Raw genomic sequence first — 17,934 nt, forward strand, 5'->3', positions numbered from 1 at the left:
ACGTCAGGTTTTTTTTTTTTCTTTCCCTTTTCCTTACTGGATAAAGACTTATTTCCATAGATCGGACTTTATGGACACGGCGATAAAAAATGTGCTTATTTTTTATGTTTCTTCAGTAACTGACCAAGAAGGGGTTAATGGAGTGGCAACTTCCACGTTTTTGAGTTTGGCGGTTTTAAGGGGGATTTGGAGAGTTTCCTCACAGTTTCCACTTTAAAACTCAAAAAAACTAGGTGTGAACAAGCCCTGAAGAGGGATCACCCCACCCCAATATTGGGTCCAGTGACTACCGGACGTCACTTCACAGTTATTGCGCTGGACCTTTCAAGGCGCCGGATTGAGAAATGTCGCATGGCGTTTTCCAGTCTGTCTCCCCGTGTTTGCAGCAGAAACTGATAGATGGAGACTGGGACATCAGCCAGGCCGGGGAGGGCACAGTGCGGCCATGCTGCTCATCACCCAGCTTTATCAGGAACAGATACAACTTGCTCCGGAGTGACTACAGTGGAGGAGCTGGGGCTTTCATTGCTGCAGGTCTGGGCCCTCAGCAGCCCGGTAGCAGAGGCTGCCGCACGGTGACGAGGGGCTGACAGCGCCGGGGGTCGCACACGGCATCGCACAGTCTGTGACAGGAGCTCAGCGGCAAGAAGCAAGACACCATCTGTGGCTCCGCCCCCCGCCCTGGCTCCTCCTCCACCCCACTAAGTCTGCAGCTGCTGAGCCACGGCAGGAGGAGGCAGAGGCTATAACTGCCCGGGAAGGAGGCTGCGCTCAGGTAGGACTGACACCCGCCGCTGTGGCCGGAGTGCTGAGGGAGAAACCCTGGGGGGAAGGCGCCCACAGTGTGCCGGGAGTGCGCCGTGTATGCGGCTCCGCTGCAGTGTGATGTGCCGGGCTGCGCTGCGGGTCAGGCTCGGGGGCACACTGCCGGGCACACTCCCGGGCAGCTGCTGACTGGCCGAAAAGCAACTTTCCTGCTGTGTGCGGCTCACGGCGAAGGCAGAAGCTCCCTCGCCCGCCGCTCCTGTGCCCATGCTGGAAGTTATCGTGCACCACACATGATGAAGACATGCTGCTTGGTGTAGTGCCTCTTCTGGGATAAAGACCTCAGCATCCACCCAACTTTCCCACTCCTCCATCCACCCGTGATACCTGGCTGCTTCACCACTGTCATTGCGTCGTCGTTGTCAGGGCATCCTGGGAGTTGTAGTGTCTCCGCTGGCTTCTTTTGACACTTGGAGATCTACAGGTTGCAGATCACTCAGCTGGGGCGGGCTTGCTGGGAGTTGTAGTGTTCCTCAGGGCTGCAGGGTCCACACCACAGCTGGCTGAGCGTCCTGGGGTGGTCGTTTTCTCCTATGGCTGCAGTTTGCAGTTCACCCTCTCCTTGTCAGGCTACAGTTGTGGTGCAGCACAGCTGGAGAGCCAGGTAATGCTGGGAGTTGTAGTTACACTGCTGCATTATTACCAATATCTGGCTTTCTGTTGCTTTGGTGCAAGAATTGCTCTGCACCCCACTGATGGGGGCTGGGATGCCATGATGGTGCAGGTGTGAACATGGCCTTATGCTGGGAGTTGTAGTTTGTCCTGTGGTTGCAGGTGTGAATCTAGCCTCATGCCATCAGTGCATGCTGGGAGTTGTAGTTTGTCCTCTCTGGACGGTCAGTGCCTCAGCTCTTCCGTTTCTGTACAACCTCCTGTGTTTCTCAGGGTAATAGGATGTTAGAAAGCTGCTGAAATATATCAGTCATTTCCTTCCCTTTCTATGTCTGATATCCATGAGGAGAACTATACATGAAGGCTTCTCTAGAAATCCTCCCATTGGGCTTATTGGTTAGATGATTGCCCACACTGATGAGAGGACCACCGTACATTGCTGTGCAGCCGGGACTGTAGGCGAGACCCCTCTACATTGCTGTGCAGCCGGGACTGTAGGCGAGACCCCTCTACATTGCTGTGCAGCCGGGACTGTAGGCGAGACCCCTCTACATTGCTGTGCAGCCGGGACTGTAGGCGAGACCCCTCTACATTGCTGTACAGCCGGGACTGTAGGCGAGACCCCTCTACATTGCTGTGCAGCCGGGACTGTAGGCGAGACCCCTCTACATTGCTGTGCAGCCGGGACTGTAGGCGAGACCCCTCTACATTGCTGTACAGCCGGGACTGTAGGCGAGACCCCTCTACATTGCTGTACAGCCAGGACTGTAGGCGAGACCCCTCTACATTGCTGTACAGCCGGGACTGTAGGCGAGACCCCTCTACATTGCTGTGCAGCCGGGACTGTAGGGGAGACCCCTCTACATTGCTGTACAGCCGGGACTGTAGGGGAGACCCCTCTACATTGCTGTGCAGCCGGGACTGTAGGCGAGACCCCTCTACATTGCTGTGCAGCCGGGACTGTAGGCGAGACCCCTCTACATTGCTGTACAGCCGGGACTGTAGGGGAGACCCCTCTACATTGCTGTACAGCCGGGACTGTAGGGGAAACCCCTCTACATTGCTGTACAGCCGGGACTGTAGGGGAAACCCCTCTACATTGCTGTACAGCCGGGACTGTAGGGGAGACCCCTCTACATTGCTGTACAAATTGGCCTCTGATGAGGCTTCTAAATCAAAAGCATGGTGATCTATCCTGCGGATGTTTTGGCTGTGAATTCATGTGATGAAACTAATTCATAACTGATCCCAGAGTATCTGATTCATGTGATAGCCTATAGCCAATAATGCCACAGCAGACCTGCCTGATTTTGCTGAACTTGTGTGGTGATTTAAAAGAGGGAAAAAAAAAAAAAAAAATTGAAATTGTTACTGGGACCGTGGGTGCAACCTTGTAGTGCAGCTCTTGACATTGATGCTTGATGTGTCTCTGTAAGTGCCCAATTATGATATATAAACACTTGAAATTCCCAGTATGGATAATATCTTGTATGTCTGATAGCTATGGGTCCCACGCGTATGGTTCAGCTGTATTCATAACTGCCAGAGAAGTGAATGTAGAACGTTGCTCACATGTATGGCCTTCTCTCCATTTTTTCTTTGTCCTGTGGGTTACCTGGCTCGGGGGGGGGGGGGGGATGCCTGTGGCTTACCTGGTGAGGTGGCTCGGGGGGGGATGCCTGTGGCTTACCTGGTGAGGTGGCTCGGGGGGGGGGGGATGCCTGTGGCTTACCTGGTGAGGTGGCTCGGGGGGGGGGGGGATGCCTGTGGCTTACCTGGTGAGGTGGCTCGGGGGGGGGGGATGCCTGTGGCTTACCTGGTGAGGTGGCTCGGGGGGGGGGGGGATGCCTGTGGCTTACCTGGTGAGGTGGCTCGGGGGGGGGGGATGCCTGTGGCTTACCTGGTGAGGTGGCTCGGGGGGGATGCCTGTGGCTTACCTGGTGAGGTGGCTCGGGGGGGGGGGGGGATGCCTGTGGCTTACCTGGTGAGGTGGCTCGGGGGGGGGGGGGGGATGCCTGTGGCTTACCTGGTGAGGTGGCTCGGGGGGGATGCCTGTGGCTTACCTGGTGAGGTGGCTCGGGGGGGATGCCTGTGGCTTACCTGGTGAGGTGGCTCGGGGGGGGGATGCCTGTGGCTTACCTGGTGAGGTGGCTCGGGGGGGGATGCCTGTGGCTTACCTGGTGAGGTGGCTCGGGGGGGGATGCCTGTGGCTTACCTGGTGAGGTGGCTCGGGGGGGATGCCTGTGGCTTACCTGGTGAGGTGGCTCGGGGGGGATGCCTGTGGCTTACCTGGTGAGGTGGCTCGGGGGGGATGCCTGTGGCTTACCTGGTGGTGGCTCGGGGGGGGGGGGGGACGCCTGTGGCTTACCTGGTGAGGTGGGTGGGGGGGACGCCTGTGGCTTACCTGGTGAGGTGGCTTGGGCGGGGGGATGCCTGTGGCTTACCTGGTGAGACGGCTCGGGGGGGGGGGGGGAGGATGCCTGTTGCTTACCTGGTGAGGTGGCTTGGAGAGGGGGGACGCCTGTTGCTTACCTGGTGAGGTGGCTCGGGGGGGGGGGGGTTTCCTGTGGCTTACCTGGTGAGGTGGTTCGGGGAGACGCCTGTGGCTTACCTGGTGAGGTGTCTCGGAGAGGGGGGACGCCTGTTGCTTACCTGGTGAGGTGGCTTGGGGGGGGGGGGGGGGGGACGCCTGTGGCTTACCTGGTGAGGTGGCTCGGGGAGGGGGGACGCCTGTTGCTTACCTGGTGAGGTGGCTTGGGGGGGGGATGCCTGTGGCTTACCTGGTGAGGTGGCTCGGAGAGGGGGGACGCCTGTTTACCTGGTGAGGTGGCTTGGGGGGGATGCCTGTGGCTTACCTGGTGAGGTGGCTCGGAGAGGGGGGACGCCTGTTTACCTGGTGAGGTGGCTTGGGGGGGACGCCTGTGGCTTACCTGGAGGGGTGGCCCGGGGATGGGGGATGCCTGTGGCTTACCTGTTGGGGTGGCTCAGGTCAGGGGGTGCCTGTTCTCTACAGTAGAGGGACCTGTATATTTCAGATGCATCCTGTAGTTATGACATAAATGTAAGTTGAGAATGCCCTTCTATATTTTGTGTAAGCAACTAGAGAAATGTAAGCGGATGCATCGTCAGAAGTTGCTGAAGTTAGATACACACCTGGGATGTAACTCTTCCGGGAGACGACTGAAGATGAGTAATCACCAGCAGGGGATGTGAATGGTGTCCATCGGGTTGATAGTGCGAGGCTGAGTATTTAGGGCTAGATTTGTATTTAAAATCTAGCAGACAATATTGTCTTCAGTGTGTTTATCATTACTTGACAGTATGGTGAATTCCACGTTATTAGATGAAGGCTATGGAGATGTAACTATTCCAGCAGCTGCTCCCATTACACCAGTAACACTCTCTGGAGTTGTACATACAAACTATACCACGATTCCACTTTGTCACAAGTGACTTTCCTTCTGCTGCTATTAGAGATTTCCGCTTGTGCGCCGTATGGGCAGGATGTGCAGCCAGCTACACATGTGGTTTCAGTATTTAGGTTGTCGGTGACGATCATTCTTGACATCCCACATAAGACTCTGCAAGAAATGTAAATCCGCTCTATAGATGACAAGTTTTCATGTAGAGAATGTGGGGCGATGGCGCACGCTTTGCTAGTCAGGGCCAAGAACAGGTGCTTTTGTAGGGTGGAGCTGCGGTAAGGATAAAGAGTTGTAATTCTAGACTCTTCTTTTATAAGATGGATGAATTAAACAATTAGGAGGCATCATCTTTCACTTTATTCCTTGCATAAAAAAGAGGCCCTTTGATTCAGGCATGACTGAAAAAAGAATAAAAATTGTGTGAACAAGGCTTTACGATCTCATTTACGTTTATTACCTAATACCGCGAGCTCTCAGATCATGTTATTTGACATGTAGTTGGTCGTATTGAACGGCGAACGTAGTTCTCACAGGCTCATCGTCTCGCCTCATGTATACAGCAAAGCCAGGAACAAAGGACCAGTATAAGTGACATGAAGTGGCCATATGCCCCTGTTAAGGAGAGGCTTGTCACCGCATGACGGCACTATGAATCTTTGTATTATGAAGCAATGTATTCTAGTGTGCCACAGTATATGCCCAAATTTTGTTCTCACAGATTTATTAAAAAGGCAAAACCCCATCTATGTACAATATGTGCCCATAACAGTCAGCGGGGGCATCAAGCACCTGGACTCGGTGTGAACAATAATGTTGTGCTGACAAATACCCTTTAAAATATGAGGCAAGTTTTGTTTTTTTTATGCTGTGTTCCTGCCTTTAGGTATTGTACTGATTTTTGACAGTCATTAGACATGCTGTGAATTTTAATTAATGCCAAACTATGTGAACAGCTGCATTGCTCAACATTAGCGCTGGGCTTAAAAGGGGTATTCAGCCTCTTAAAATAAATGCACCACTCCAGCGTTTTTTTTTTTTTGTTTTTTTTTCAATATCACTGCTGGAGTAGTATTACTAATCCATGTTTCCTGCCCCGATATTACACTGTACTTGCCAGCCGCCATCTTCAGCTCTTCCCGGCACCACTTCTGTCCCATTCTACTATATTGTGACCGTAGCTAATGACTGGAAGTCAGAGAGAATGGTCACAAGTTCTCGGTGCCAGCCTCGTTTTAAGGTGTCTCTTTTTAGGTGTGATAGTCTTACATGGAGAACTATCCTCTGGCTCGCTCAGTAAACACTGGAGCAATCCGGCAGGTCACAATCTGAATGAGACCGCTGGAGCGGCACTGCAAACCGAAGACTGTGCAGAAAACCCTCCTCTTTGGAAAAAGCCATCTGTATTAGGGCTCACTCAGACATTATTCATTTTTCTCATATGCATACCTGGTGTTTACATTGGAAACCAGCTTGTTCGCTGGTCCTGATCGCTTGTGGTTCTGTCTGTGACAGCTCACCAGCGGTCGGCTAACTATTTCCCAGCGATCCCATCCACGTCAGATCGTTGGTGGGATCGCTGGGACATTGATATGTGTAACGAGGCCTTTAGTCTCTCCCCTGGAATCATGAACTATTGGGAAAACAAGGGTTTCTCCATAGCATTAGGATGGACACAGCTTGTGTCCTTTGCAATCGACAAGGTGTGTTTTCAGTATGTACTCTTCAGAACTGAGCTCCAACTGAATAGAAGGTGGAGGCACACAGATGCATACGTCTGGCCACAATGTTTAACAGTAGTGTAGATACCTGGGCTCTAATTTATCAAGGTGAGTACACCAGGGTTTTGGTGTAAAGCGCAAAATTTGCGCAATCCGATGTTTGTGACTTGTTTTGTCCCCGCCAGTTTTGCCCAATTCTGCTGCATGGAGTGGAACAAGTGGGACGCCCTTACACCCAGGGCTGAGGGGTACTCGGTAGCGGGCCCGATGGTCCTCAATGGGAGATATCACGGTAGCTGGGACCCGGCCCGTGGCCCTGGGCGCCCATTGTAAATGTTCGGTGTGAATGTGTAAGTCGTGACGCCACCTGTGGTGTTCGGCAATGAAGATGTTAAGCCGACGCTGCAGACAGATCCTCTGGGACCGATGGTGTGGTGCAGCAATGATGTTGTAGCCCTCCACAGGCAGGGCTGTAGTCCCAGGGCAGAGTGGATGAAGTGACACTTAGATGGTATAGTGTCAGGCGCAGGGGATGTAGCAGTGCCGGACAGGTTGACGCAAGAATAAGTGGAGGACACCAGGGCATGTAGTTCCAAAACTTTACTCAGTCTGTTGTGGCACAAGAGCCCGCATCCGTGCCGTGTCCTTCGGGTCAGGAGCTCAGCCAACCTCCAGGCAAGATGAAGTACTCCTTTCCAACACTCCGCCAACATATGTGCCTTTTCTGAACGTCTCCCTTTTGCGCCTATAGTGAAGTACTCTCAGTACTGAGTTACATTGGAGTTCCTCCTGTCAGATGTTCCTATGAACTCTACTTGTACGGCAGACAGCTGTAGTCTGCTTTGGGGACTCCTTGCTACCAAGTCCTTTTGGATAAGTATCTATCTCAGGCTTACTGTGCGCTGCTTGACCAAAATAAAATTACTACCACATGAGAAGTTTAACCATTTAATTCCCAACGCGTTTCAAAGTGTGAACCACTTCTTCAGGGGATGACATGTCATCCCCTGAAGAAGTGGTTCACACGTTGAAACGCGTTGGGAATTAAATGGTTAAACTTCTCATGTGGTAGTAATTTTATCTTGGTCAAGCAGCGCACAGTAAGACTGAGATAGATACTTATCCAAAAGGACTTATATTGGTGGTCACGGAGTGGACCTTCGGGCGTGCAGCAAGCTGACATTGGTTTATATGCCTATATCCTTCTTGGAAAGGGTGAGTAGATTTAATCAGTTTTTATTCCATTTTCTACCCAGATAAGACCCTATTGCGCTTTTCTTTTTCCTTAGTTTTTATATTGCTACCAAGTCCTGGCTCACTATCGTTGCTGTTATGCCCCCAAGTCTTGTGTGGGAATAAAGCGGTGACAAACTTCTATTCCTCCGGTATCTGCTGCAGGACCATTAGTATCCATAGAACCTCGGGGACCGGACCCCGGCCTTGCGCTCAGGACTTGGGAAGGTTTCTCTCTTCCAACCCTGATCCTTAGTCCTCCTATTCTCCTTACGTTCCATACTAATCCTTCTTTCCAATGGAGAATCAAGCTTCCTTTCTCTGTCTCCTTCCTGTGCCAGCAGACCCAGATCACTGTGGCCTGCTGCAGCACTTCCTTCTTCCATCCCTCTTCCGGGGATCTTTTCTTTCTCACTCTCTGTCCTTCTACATCCTCACTCACTGACTGAATGAAGACTGACTCAATTCTTCCCGCTCTTTTATGTGAACTAAACTCCACCCACCTCCCAGCACGTTTCGTGTTTCAAGCAGAGAGCCACCAAGGGGTGCTATGCTACACTCCAAGCAGGGAGCTGCCGAAGGTGCTTTGCTACACTACTTTGTGGTGCGGGATGCAGGTGTTGGAGCGTGGTCAGGTGTCTCCACCTTACCTGGATAGTGGGGCGCCACACCTCAGGAGGAGGTGCAGTACCTCTGTGGCGACTGAACCCTCAGGGGCACCACAGTCCCAAACTGCTTTGGTAAGTGACATCCGTAAAAAGAAATGGGCTTCCGTAATTGATCGACTGCACACAAGCCTAAGATCAGAATGGCTAATGACAAGCATCACTTGGATTGTAAGGTGCAGTGCTACTGGGTTCTGGAGCAGAGGACCTTTTGGATTGATAATGTTTTACTATCTGACAGTCCAAAAAAGTGATTTGGGCTTGGCAGGTACACTTCTGAAATAAATAGTGCCTACTATAACATTTGAGGAATAATGGTATGTAGCCGTTTTTCAAAGTTTAGGTTATTTACCTTATTTACAATCAAGAGTGATATTGATACTAAAGCATGCTAAAGTATTGTATAATTGTATGCCTCCAACTTCATCCAGTGTCCGGGTCTGATCTCTTTTGACTGAATATGCAATCATTTGTTCAGATGAATTTTTGGAAAGCCTTCCCATAAGAATGTAGGCTTTTGTATCTACAAAATGAAACTTAACGTCATATTGACACGCCAATAGATTAATAAGCCCACACTTTTGGAATGGGATATCCGACAAGCTCAAATACAGTAGAGATCTGGTCACCACATAAGTCCATACGAACCAATGCAGCACTGGTGGGCCACTATTTGTGATATTATCAGTGATATAAAAGATCCATCCATTTTAGATATAAAAAGATACAAATCATTAATGCTCGACAGAATGAATCAGATATTTGTGCTGGAAACGTTTATACAGATAATGTATAGTTTTCTGAATTCCAGAAACCAATCTACTGTAATGTAAAGCAGCAAGATTATGCTCTTGGTAATATAGCTATGGTTTATTGGTGGCATTGAGCCAAGCTGCAGTATTGCATAACTGGCCACCATCCTTGCAGATTTGTCACTGGCTGGTAAATATACTGGGACACATGTCGGCAAGGATAAAACCTAGGGAAAAAGTAGAAATATATTTTGTGTATTACACATTTACAATACTACGTTTAGACAGTGTAAGTCCTGCAACCCAGTGGCACTTTATCAATTTGGTTGTTATTAGAACCATGATAAATGTCAATTGTAGGAATTTCTTATGTCACAATTAACAAATCCCTTTTTGTAGATTTTGCTGTTAATGATTTCTTATACCACATTTCATATTCAATTATGTAAATATCTTGATTTAGTAATTATAGTAAAAAGATGTGATCTTTCTGATTTTGTACTTTCCCTATGTAGGGACAGGCTCACACACTGTTATTTTTGATGTAGGTATTCTCACTGTATACTCTTTAAGACCCCCTTCACATGTTTGAGTTACATATGGTGTCATTTTGAGACACGTACCAGAGACCGTAACATGCCCATTATAATCTGTGGGGCTGTGTTTATGTTCGTGTTTTCAAATGGACTGTACGGCCATGTGACCCACAATTAGACATGTCTGTTTGTTTTCGGCAGCACGGATAACACACATGTACACGAATGACATAGGTCTGCCGTCCATGTGCCATACCGGAACAGAATGCAGAAAAAGTATTGATTAGGGATAAAGTTTATGTAGTGATTCGTGACGCCAGTTGGAGTGTTCGACTGTATATAGCTGACACTGCAGATGAGCCCTGGGGGAGTAGATGGTGATGGCAGTGCAGATGTTTAACCCTCTCCAACCAGGGCTAGCCCCCAGAGATTGTGATGGAAGTAGAAGGCACGGAGCAATCAGGCAGGAGACAAGAAAAGTCACTTTATCATTTACTGTAGTTCAGGTGCAGTTCAGAGGAGATATTACAACTCTCACCAGGTTACAGTCTGCTTTGCAAAATGGGAGTTATCCTTCACTCTGCTGTGACTCTGTGTAAGCTTCCTGCTATTCTAATCCCTTCTGGGACCAAGGCTTCCCGGAGTCTAGAGCTTCCAGTATAGCCACTACTCACTGTGTTTTCATCCTCTGGCAACTTGTAGCTTGGATCCTGTGTGAAGCTCAAGTTTCTTCTTGCACAGTCCTTCACTGAGCCTAGTTTGCTGCAGTCTTCCCAGGGAAAACACTCTGCTGTTGGTTGTATAAACTCACACAGTCTCTCAGCTTACCACCCTGCTCTGAAAGCATGGATGGCCTAGGGGCTGACTCCCTGATTCTTCTTAGCTTTGCTTCTGGAGGAAGCGCATGTCATGGCTTCCAGGAGCATTCTCCACCTTCTCCACCTTTTTCTACATAGAAAACAACAACGTGACTCCTCCCCCTCCCAGTTAGGGTATGTCTGCAAAGCTCTAAGCTTCAGACAAGTAAGGGAGTGAGGTAAATTGTGTGTTGTGGTCTCTAGCAGAGAAAGCATAACTCCCATTGCTCACAAAACACATACCAAACAGTACATACTTTTGGGTATTTTCTGTTATATTAACCTCTTAAAGTAACTTCAAATGTTATGTGGTTCCTAAAAAATGGTTTTGTAAATTTTGTTGTAAAAATGAGAAATCGCTGGTCAACTTTTAACCCTTATAACTTCCTAACAAAAAAAATTTTTGGTTCTAAAATTGTGCTGATGTAATGCAGACATGTGGAAAAATGTTATTTATTAAGTATTTTTTGTGACGTCTCTTTGATTTTAAGGGCATAAAAATTAAAACATTAAAAATTGCCAAATTTTAAAAATTGTCACTATTTGTTTTTTTCCATAAATAAACGCAAGTCATATCAAATAAATTTTACCACTATCATGTAGTAAAATATGTCACGAAAAAACAATCTCAGAATCAGCGGGATCTGTTAAAGCGTTGAAGAGTTATAACCAGGGCTGTGGAGTCGGAGTCGGAGTCGGTGCTCATTTTGGTGGAGTCGGAGTCGGTATAAAATGGACCGACTCCGACTCCTAAAATATATAATAAATTGGGTACAGTAATTCAATGCAGGATGTGCTGAATATTTTTTCATAGGAGTTTGGGAAAGTTATGAAATGTCCTATAAATGGCTGTTCTATTCCTGATCTAAGGCTACATTCACACACAGCGTTTTTCCTGTGTTTTTTGAGGATACGTTTTTCAGCTGCAAAAGCTGATCATCTTTTTAAAAAACCGCATCACCTGAAAGGTTTTTGAGCTCATAGATAATGTTTTCAATAGCAAAAGCAGATTAGAAATCTGCTCTATCTATCCATTTATCCATATCTGTCTATCCATATCGTATCTGTACCAAAAAGAATGAAAACCGGGTAGTACACCAATATATATTCTGTTCTATCTAAATATCTTGATTATTGGATCATAGAAATGATTAAATGTCTGAGGTTCACATTGTACTACAATAAATTTTTCACTTAAATATAAGCAATATGTGTGGGAGTCGGAGTCGTGGAGTTGGAGTTGGTGTAAGGGAAATTGAGGAGTCGGAGTCGCAGGTTTGGCTTACCGACTCCACAGCCCTGGTTATAACCTCATAAAGTGACAGTGGTCGGAATTGTAAAAATTGGCCTGGTCATTAAGCTGCAAATTGGCTCCGGCACTAAGGGGTTAAATAAAGGTCTTTATTATTAAAGGAAAAGAAATCCAAACCTACAAGGCCCTGTGTGAAAGTGATTGCCCCCTAAACCTAATAACTGGTTGGGCCACCCTTAGCAGCAACAACTGCAATCAAATGTTAGTGGTAACTGCCAATGAATTTTTACAACGCTTTGGAGGAATCATCTTTGCAGAATTGTTTTAATTCAGCCACATTGGAGGGTTTCTGATCATGAAATGCCTTTTGAAAGTGAGCCTGTCAGCAGAATTGTGCTGAGTAATCTACAGACAGTTTCAGGTCGGTGCCATTATACTGATTACAATGATACCTTGGTTGATGAAATCCGTCTTGTGGTTGTTTAATCTTTATTTTTAGTTTTGAGTTGATATGCTCGTGCTTTGGGGCACGGTCTTCGTGTGGTGCATTGGATAGAGCTGATTATCTGATTTTATTCACCAGTATGGCTTCTGACAGGTCGGTGATCGCTCAGTGACCTGCCCCCTAGTTTACTGAATGAATATTGTATATGTCACGGGGTTACCACGAGAGTGTGAAGCCAGAAGACGGCAGCATCTGATTGCTCCTACTCTGTTCTGCCAGAAGAAAGGCCATGTTGGGAATCCCTGTGTTCACAGCTGAGCTCAGTTAGCCACACCCTTCCCCTTTTTATAATCTGGGCTCTGTTACTAATCCTTGTCAGAGTAAGCATTTGCTGCATGGCTAATGGTGGGAGAACAGTACATATGAGAAGGAGAGGTGGAGGAGTTATTAGTGACTTACTTGGTTTGTATCCGTGGTAATTCCTTATCCTTCTCTATTTTGGCTTATTCCCCCTACCTTCACACCCAAGTGCATTCCTCTGTGATATGAGTGAAGATTTTGTATGCCTGGAGTTTTCAGTTATCCCTTGGCTGTAGCCTTGTTTGTCGGGTTGGTGTGCTATGGTGCACAGTAGTACCCCCTCTTCCTTGTGTGGGGGAAGAGAACAGACGGCAGGTTTACTCAGGGGATCAGGCAAGGGCAGAGGCCCTGTCATCTTCGCCATCTGAAGTATCCCCAGGAGCCGGGCGAGCTAGGGCGCCCCCTAGTGTTAGGGACAGTGAAGGAGTCCCGGGTCACCCAACAGCTGTGCCGTCAGGGCTGTGGAGTCTGAGTCGGTGCTCATTTTGGTGGAGTTGGTATAAAATGGACCGACTCCGACTCCTAAAATCTATAATAAATTGGGTACAGTAGTTCAATGCAGAATGTGTTGAATATTTTTTCATAGAAATTTGGGAAAGTTATGAAATGTCATATAAACTGCTGTTCTATTTCTGATCTAAGGCTACATTCACACACAGCGTCTTTGCTGCGTTTTTTGAGGATACGTTTTTCAGCTGCAAAAGCAGATCAGCTTTTTAAAAAAACGCATCACCCGAAAGGTTTTTGAGCTCATAGATAATGTTTTCAATTGCAAAAGTGTATTAGAAAAACGCCGCACAAACTGACATGCTCATTCAGCCCAAAAACGGATCCTCACAAAACAATGTGTTTGAATGTCATATCTTGAAACCCATTGAGTTTGCTGGGATGCCCAGAGTCACTGCATTTTACTGTAAAAAAACAGATCCGCAAAAACGCTGTGTGTGAATCATGGCCGTAGCCAGCGAAGGGCAGGGGGGCAGCTTCCCCCCCCTAGAAGCAGGGGCACGCACCTATCAAAACTCGCTTGTATGCTGCAGTGCTCCTGTCCTGCACTGACTCCAGACTGCAGGGAGCAATCTCCCCTCCTCTGTCCTGTCTTCTGCTGTCTTCACCAGAGAGAGGAGGGGTGCTTGCCCTGCACAGGATCCGATTCCTTGGCCCCGAGCTGAAGAAAGTGAGAAAGTTGTGCACACGCTGCAGCTGGCAATAAGAGAGAGTCTGCAAGAGGGAAATGTTGGTAATCTGATTGGAAAAATGAGGAAATTGGTTATTGCCGCCAGAACCCCTAAAATTGTTTCCATCTTGAAGAGTCGTGCTGGGAAAGGGGCAATTGTCAATCAAGCCACTCGGTGGGGCAGCACTTATTTAATGATTGAGCGATTGCTTGAGCTAAAACCGTTTTTTATAGATAGGGCGAACCCTCAGGTAACTCTAAATGAAGGTCAATGGACACAGGTGGCTGATTTGAAGGAATTGCTTAATCACCCATTTACCGTGACTAAAAAATTACAAGCTGAGGATTTAACTCCTGGCATTTTCATAAGGGAGTGGAAGAACTTGCTATTTTGCCTGTCCCAAAGAGGAGGTTTAATCGCAGATGGCATTTCTGCTTCAATGAAACGGAGAGAGACACAGCTATTGGAAAATAAAATTTTTCTGGCAGCTGTTTATGTGGACCCAAGTCATCGTATACAGCTTGATCATCAACAGCTTACTAAAGGAAAAGAAGCCCTGACTGAGGTAGCAGTTAGTATGAGTGGCCTACAGGAGGACTGCCAGGCGCAAGAGGACTTGGCTCCTGACAGTGCTACTGCTGCCATATCTTCATCCTCATCAGATGAGGAGTTTGACTTTGACAAGTATTTGGATGACATGGAGCAGGCAAAGCGATGCCGCAAGGAAAAACATTTCACTCCGTCTCCTATAGCAAGCAGATTGACCATATTTCAGCAAAATGTTTCACTTGCTCTCAAAGAAATAGAAAAATTCAACTGTTCATGAGGCAATTCCTTTATACCCAGAAATTGTAAGATATGTTGCCCATGTGCCTACGGCTTTGCCTCCAGCCCAAGTTAGTGTAGAGAGGTTGTTCTCTAGCCTTAAAATTATTAGGTCAGATTTGAGGTCATCTATGAAGGAGGATCTGATGGAGGCAATTCTATTTCTCAGAAGAAATTCACAGACTGCATAAATGTTATTTAGTATGTTTTTGTTGAAAACTGTTTTTTCCCACTTCTATAGTTTATTACATAGTGATTGAGCTATATATATATATATATATATATATATATATATATATATATATATATATATCTAAGTGTGTATGTATGCATGTCAGGGATTGGCATCCGCACCGTCGCAGCTGCAGCCACAAAATTTGGCACAGTCACACGTCTGGACCCCGAGAGTGTCCTAGGCTATGTTGTGAGGTGAAATGAAATTTTAACCCCGCGTGTTCCAAATTACCAAACAATTTTGCCCCTATCTACATAATGGGGAAAAAGTGTGTATCAAGCCCCGCCCCTCATTATGTCATAATGGTTGCCATGGCGACGCTGTTGTCATCATAGGTTGCAAGCCCCGCCGCTCATTATGATGTCATAATGGTTGACTATGGGATGGAGGATATGTATGACGGGTATATGGGCACGGGACTATGGGATGGAGGATATGTATGATGGGTATATGGGCATGGGACTATGAGATGAAGGATGTGTGATGGGTATATGGGCTTGGGACTATGGGACGGAGGATGTGTGATGGGTATGTGGGCACGCGACTATGGGATGGAGGATATGTATGATGGGCCTATGGGATCGTGGATATGTATGATGGGTATATGGGCACGGGACTATGGGATGGAGGATAATTATAATTTGCTACAACTAACCACAGTTAGTTACTATGCCCGGGCAACTCCGGGCTCTTCAGCTAATATATATAGTGTATTACATATTTACAATTTCTAAATATCTTGATTATTGTATCATAAAAATGATTAAATGTCTGATGTTCACATTATACTACAATAAATTTTTCACTTAAATATAAGCAATATATGTGGGAGTCGGAGTCGTGGAGTTGGAGTCGGTGTAAGGGAAATTGAGGAGTCAGAGTCGCAGGTTTGGCTTACTGACTCCACGGCACTCTGTGCCGTGACAATATATTTAAAAAACAAAAAAAACCAAAAAACATCACCTTCTGCAGCCTGCGACGGTGGCGCCTGATCGAATTTGTAAAGTGCAGTTTGCTGCAGATTTGCTGCCAAAAACGCTGCAGAATTGTCAAAGGAAATGATGTCAGAAGCAGGAAGAGTGTGTGGGAGGAGAATGTGCGCGTGGAGAATATGTGCGCGTCTGTGTGCATCTGTGTGTACCCATGCGACGAACAGCCCATAGTGATTGTACTTGGGCGTTGTCTGATGGGACTAGTACTCCCATCCGGCTATGTCTGTTGTCACATATAACAGAGACAGTATGAGCCGATGATGGGAGAATAGTCTCATCTGGCACCCGAGTGCAATTGTTAAAAAAAAAAAAAAGTAAACATTTCACATACAATATACATACTCACCGAACACCTAATCTCTGACACCCGTGTCTTCTGCAAGCAATCAAAAATAATAAACCAACATATACTTCCTGTCCATTTAATACCAAGTGTCCTACGTAGATATCACCCGGCTGCAGGCGATACACTGACAGGAGGTAATCGCTCCCCCAGTCTATCACTGAGCCGCCGTGCGAGTTCACCGGAGCACATCAGCTGATCAGCTCCGGTGCTCTCCCTTACACAGCAGTAGTGCCGTGAGAGCATCGGAGCTGATGAACTCCGGTGAACTCTCACGGCAGCGCAGTGATACACTGCGGGAGCGATAACCTCCTGTCAGTGTATCGCTGGAGCCCGGGTAGAGCAGTCATGTCTCCCGATGTTACTTCTACACGTGAGATCACCATGAGACACTCTGTATTAAATGAACTACATCGGACAGGATAGTATTGTATGTTGGTTTATTATTTTTTTTAATAGTTTGCAGGAGACGAGGGCGTCGGGGATTAGGTGTTCAGTAAGTATGGTTAATTTAGATTCAATAAAGGAGACTGTGTGAATATTTCAAATAAAGGACTTTATTCTGGCTGTGTGTTTATTTACCATATAACTGTAGGATTAGTAATGGATAGTTGTCTTATAGATGCCTCTCCATTACTAACCTGTGGGCTTGATGTCACTTGACAATAAAAAGGTGACATCAACCCCACGAATATGAACCCCACTTGCCACGGCTACAGGGCAAGTGGGAAGAGCAAGGCTAAGTGCCAGAATTGGTGCATCAAATGCGCCATTTCTGGGGCATCTGAGAGCTGATGTTTTTAGCCTGGGGTGTGCCAATATACATGGCCCCTTCCCATGCTATTAATATCAGCCCGTAGCTGTCTGTCTAGCCTTTACTGGTTCGATTTTTATAGGTGAGATCCCATGTCAGTTTTTTTTCTTGGGTCCCCCCTGTAAACCAGTAAAGGCTAAGCAAACATCTGTGAGCTGATATTAATAGCCTGGGAACCTTTATGGCTATTGGCCCCTTCCCAGAAACATAACATCAGCCCTCATCTGCCAGCTTTCCCTTCGCTGGTTATGAAAATTATGTGGGAGCTCACGCAATTTTTTTTTTTTTTTTTTTTTTTAATTTTTTGAAAAATTAACAATGTTTCATGCAGATTTCTGACAGTTGCTGTTTTGTTACAGCATATGTAGGTTAATTATGTTAGGCTGTTGACTGTGTGTGTGTCTTTAACTCTTTATGTACGATATGTACGATTTTTTAATTAATGAGGGTATCTGGCTGACACCTGTTTATTACTAAACCTCAGGCTTGGTATTACATATACAGTGGGGCAAAAAAGTATTTAGTCAGTCAGCAATAGTGCAAGTTCCACCACTTAAAAAGATGAGAGGCGTCTGTAATTTACATCATAGGTAGACCTCAACTATGGGAGACAAACTGAGAAAAAAAAATCCAGAAAATCACATTGTCTGTTTTTTTTTCATTTTATTTGCATATTATGGTGGAAAATAAGTATTTGGTCAGAAACAAGCAATCAAGATTTCTGGCTCTCACAGACCTGTAACTTCTTCTTTAAAGGTACTGTATGACGCCGTCAGGATCGCTGGAACATCGCTAAGTGGTCGCTAGTGAGCTGCCACATAGGCAGATCTCACTAGCGACATCGCTGGGGACGGGGATCGCTACTTA

At 46.9% G+C, this 17,934-nt stretch overlaps 1 protein-coding gene across 5 annotated transcripts in view; it reads left to right on the plus strand.

Annotated features, from left to right (window-relative positions):
* Positions 1-359: 359 nt before the first annotated feature.
* ELMO1 (engulfment and cell motility 1) overlaps positions 360-17,934 on the plus strand; it is a 569,414-nt gene continuing 551,839 nt past the window's right edge. For 2 of the 5 annotated variants that reach the window (XM_073549983.1, XM_073549982.1), the window contains exon 1: positions 370-775. The gene's annotated coding sequence lies outside the window, so the exon portion shown is untranslated. Of the gene's footprint in view, positions 776-17,934 lie in introns of all 5 variants that reach the window. The other 3 variants (XM_073549986.1, XM_073549985.1, XM_073549984.1) reach the window with 3 other exon arrangements.

This window comes from Dendrobates tinctorius, unplaced genomic scaffold (genome assembly GCF_039654945.1).
Source record: "Dendrobates tinctorius isolate UK_male_01 unplaced genomic scaffold, ASM3965494v1 ptg000162l, whole genome shotgun sequence".
In the NCBI taxonomy this organism is placed as follows: Eukaryota; Metazoa; Chordata; class Amphibia; order Anura; family Dendrobatidae; genus Dendrobates; species Dendrobates tinctorius.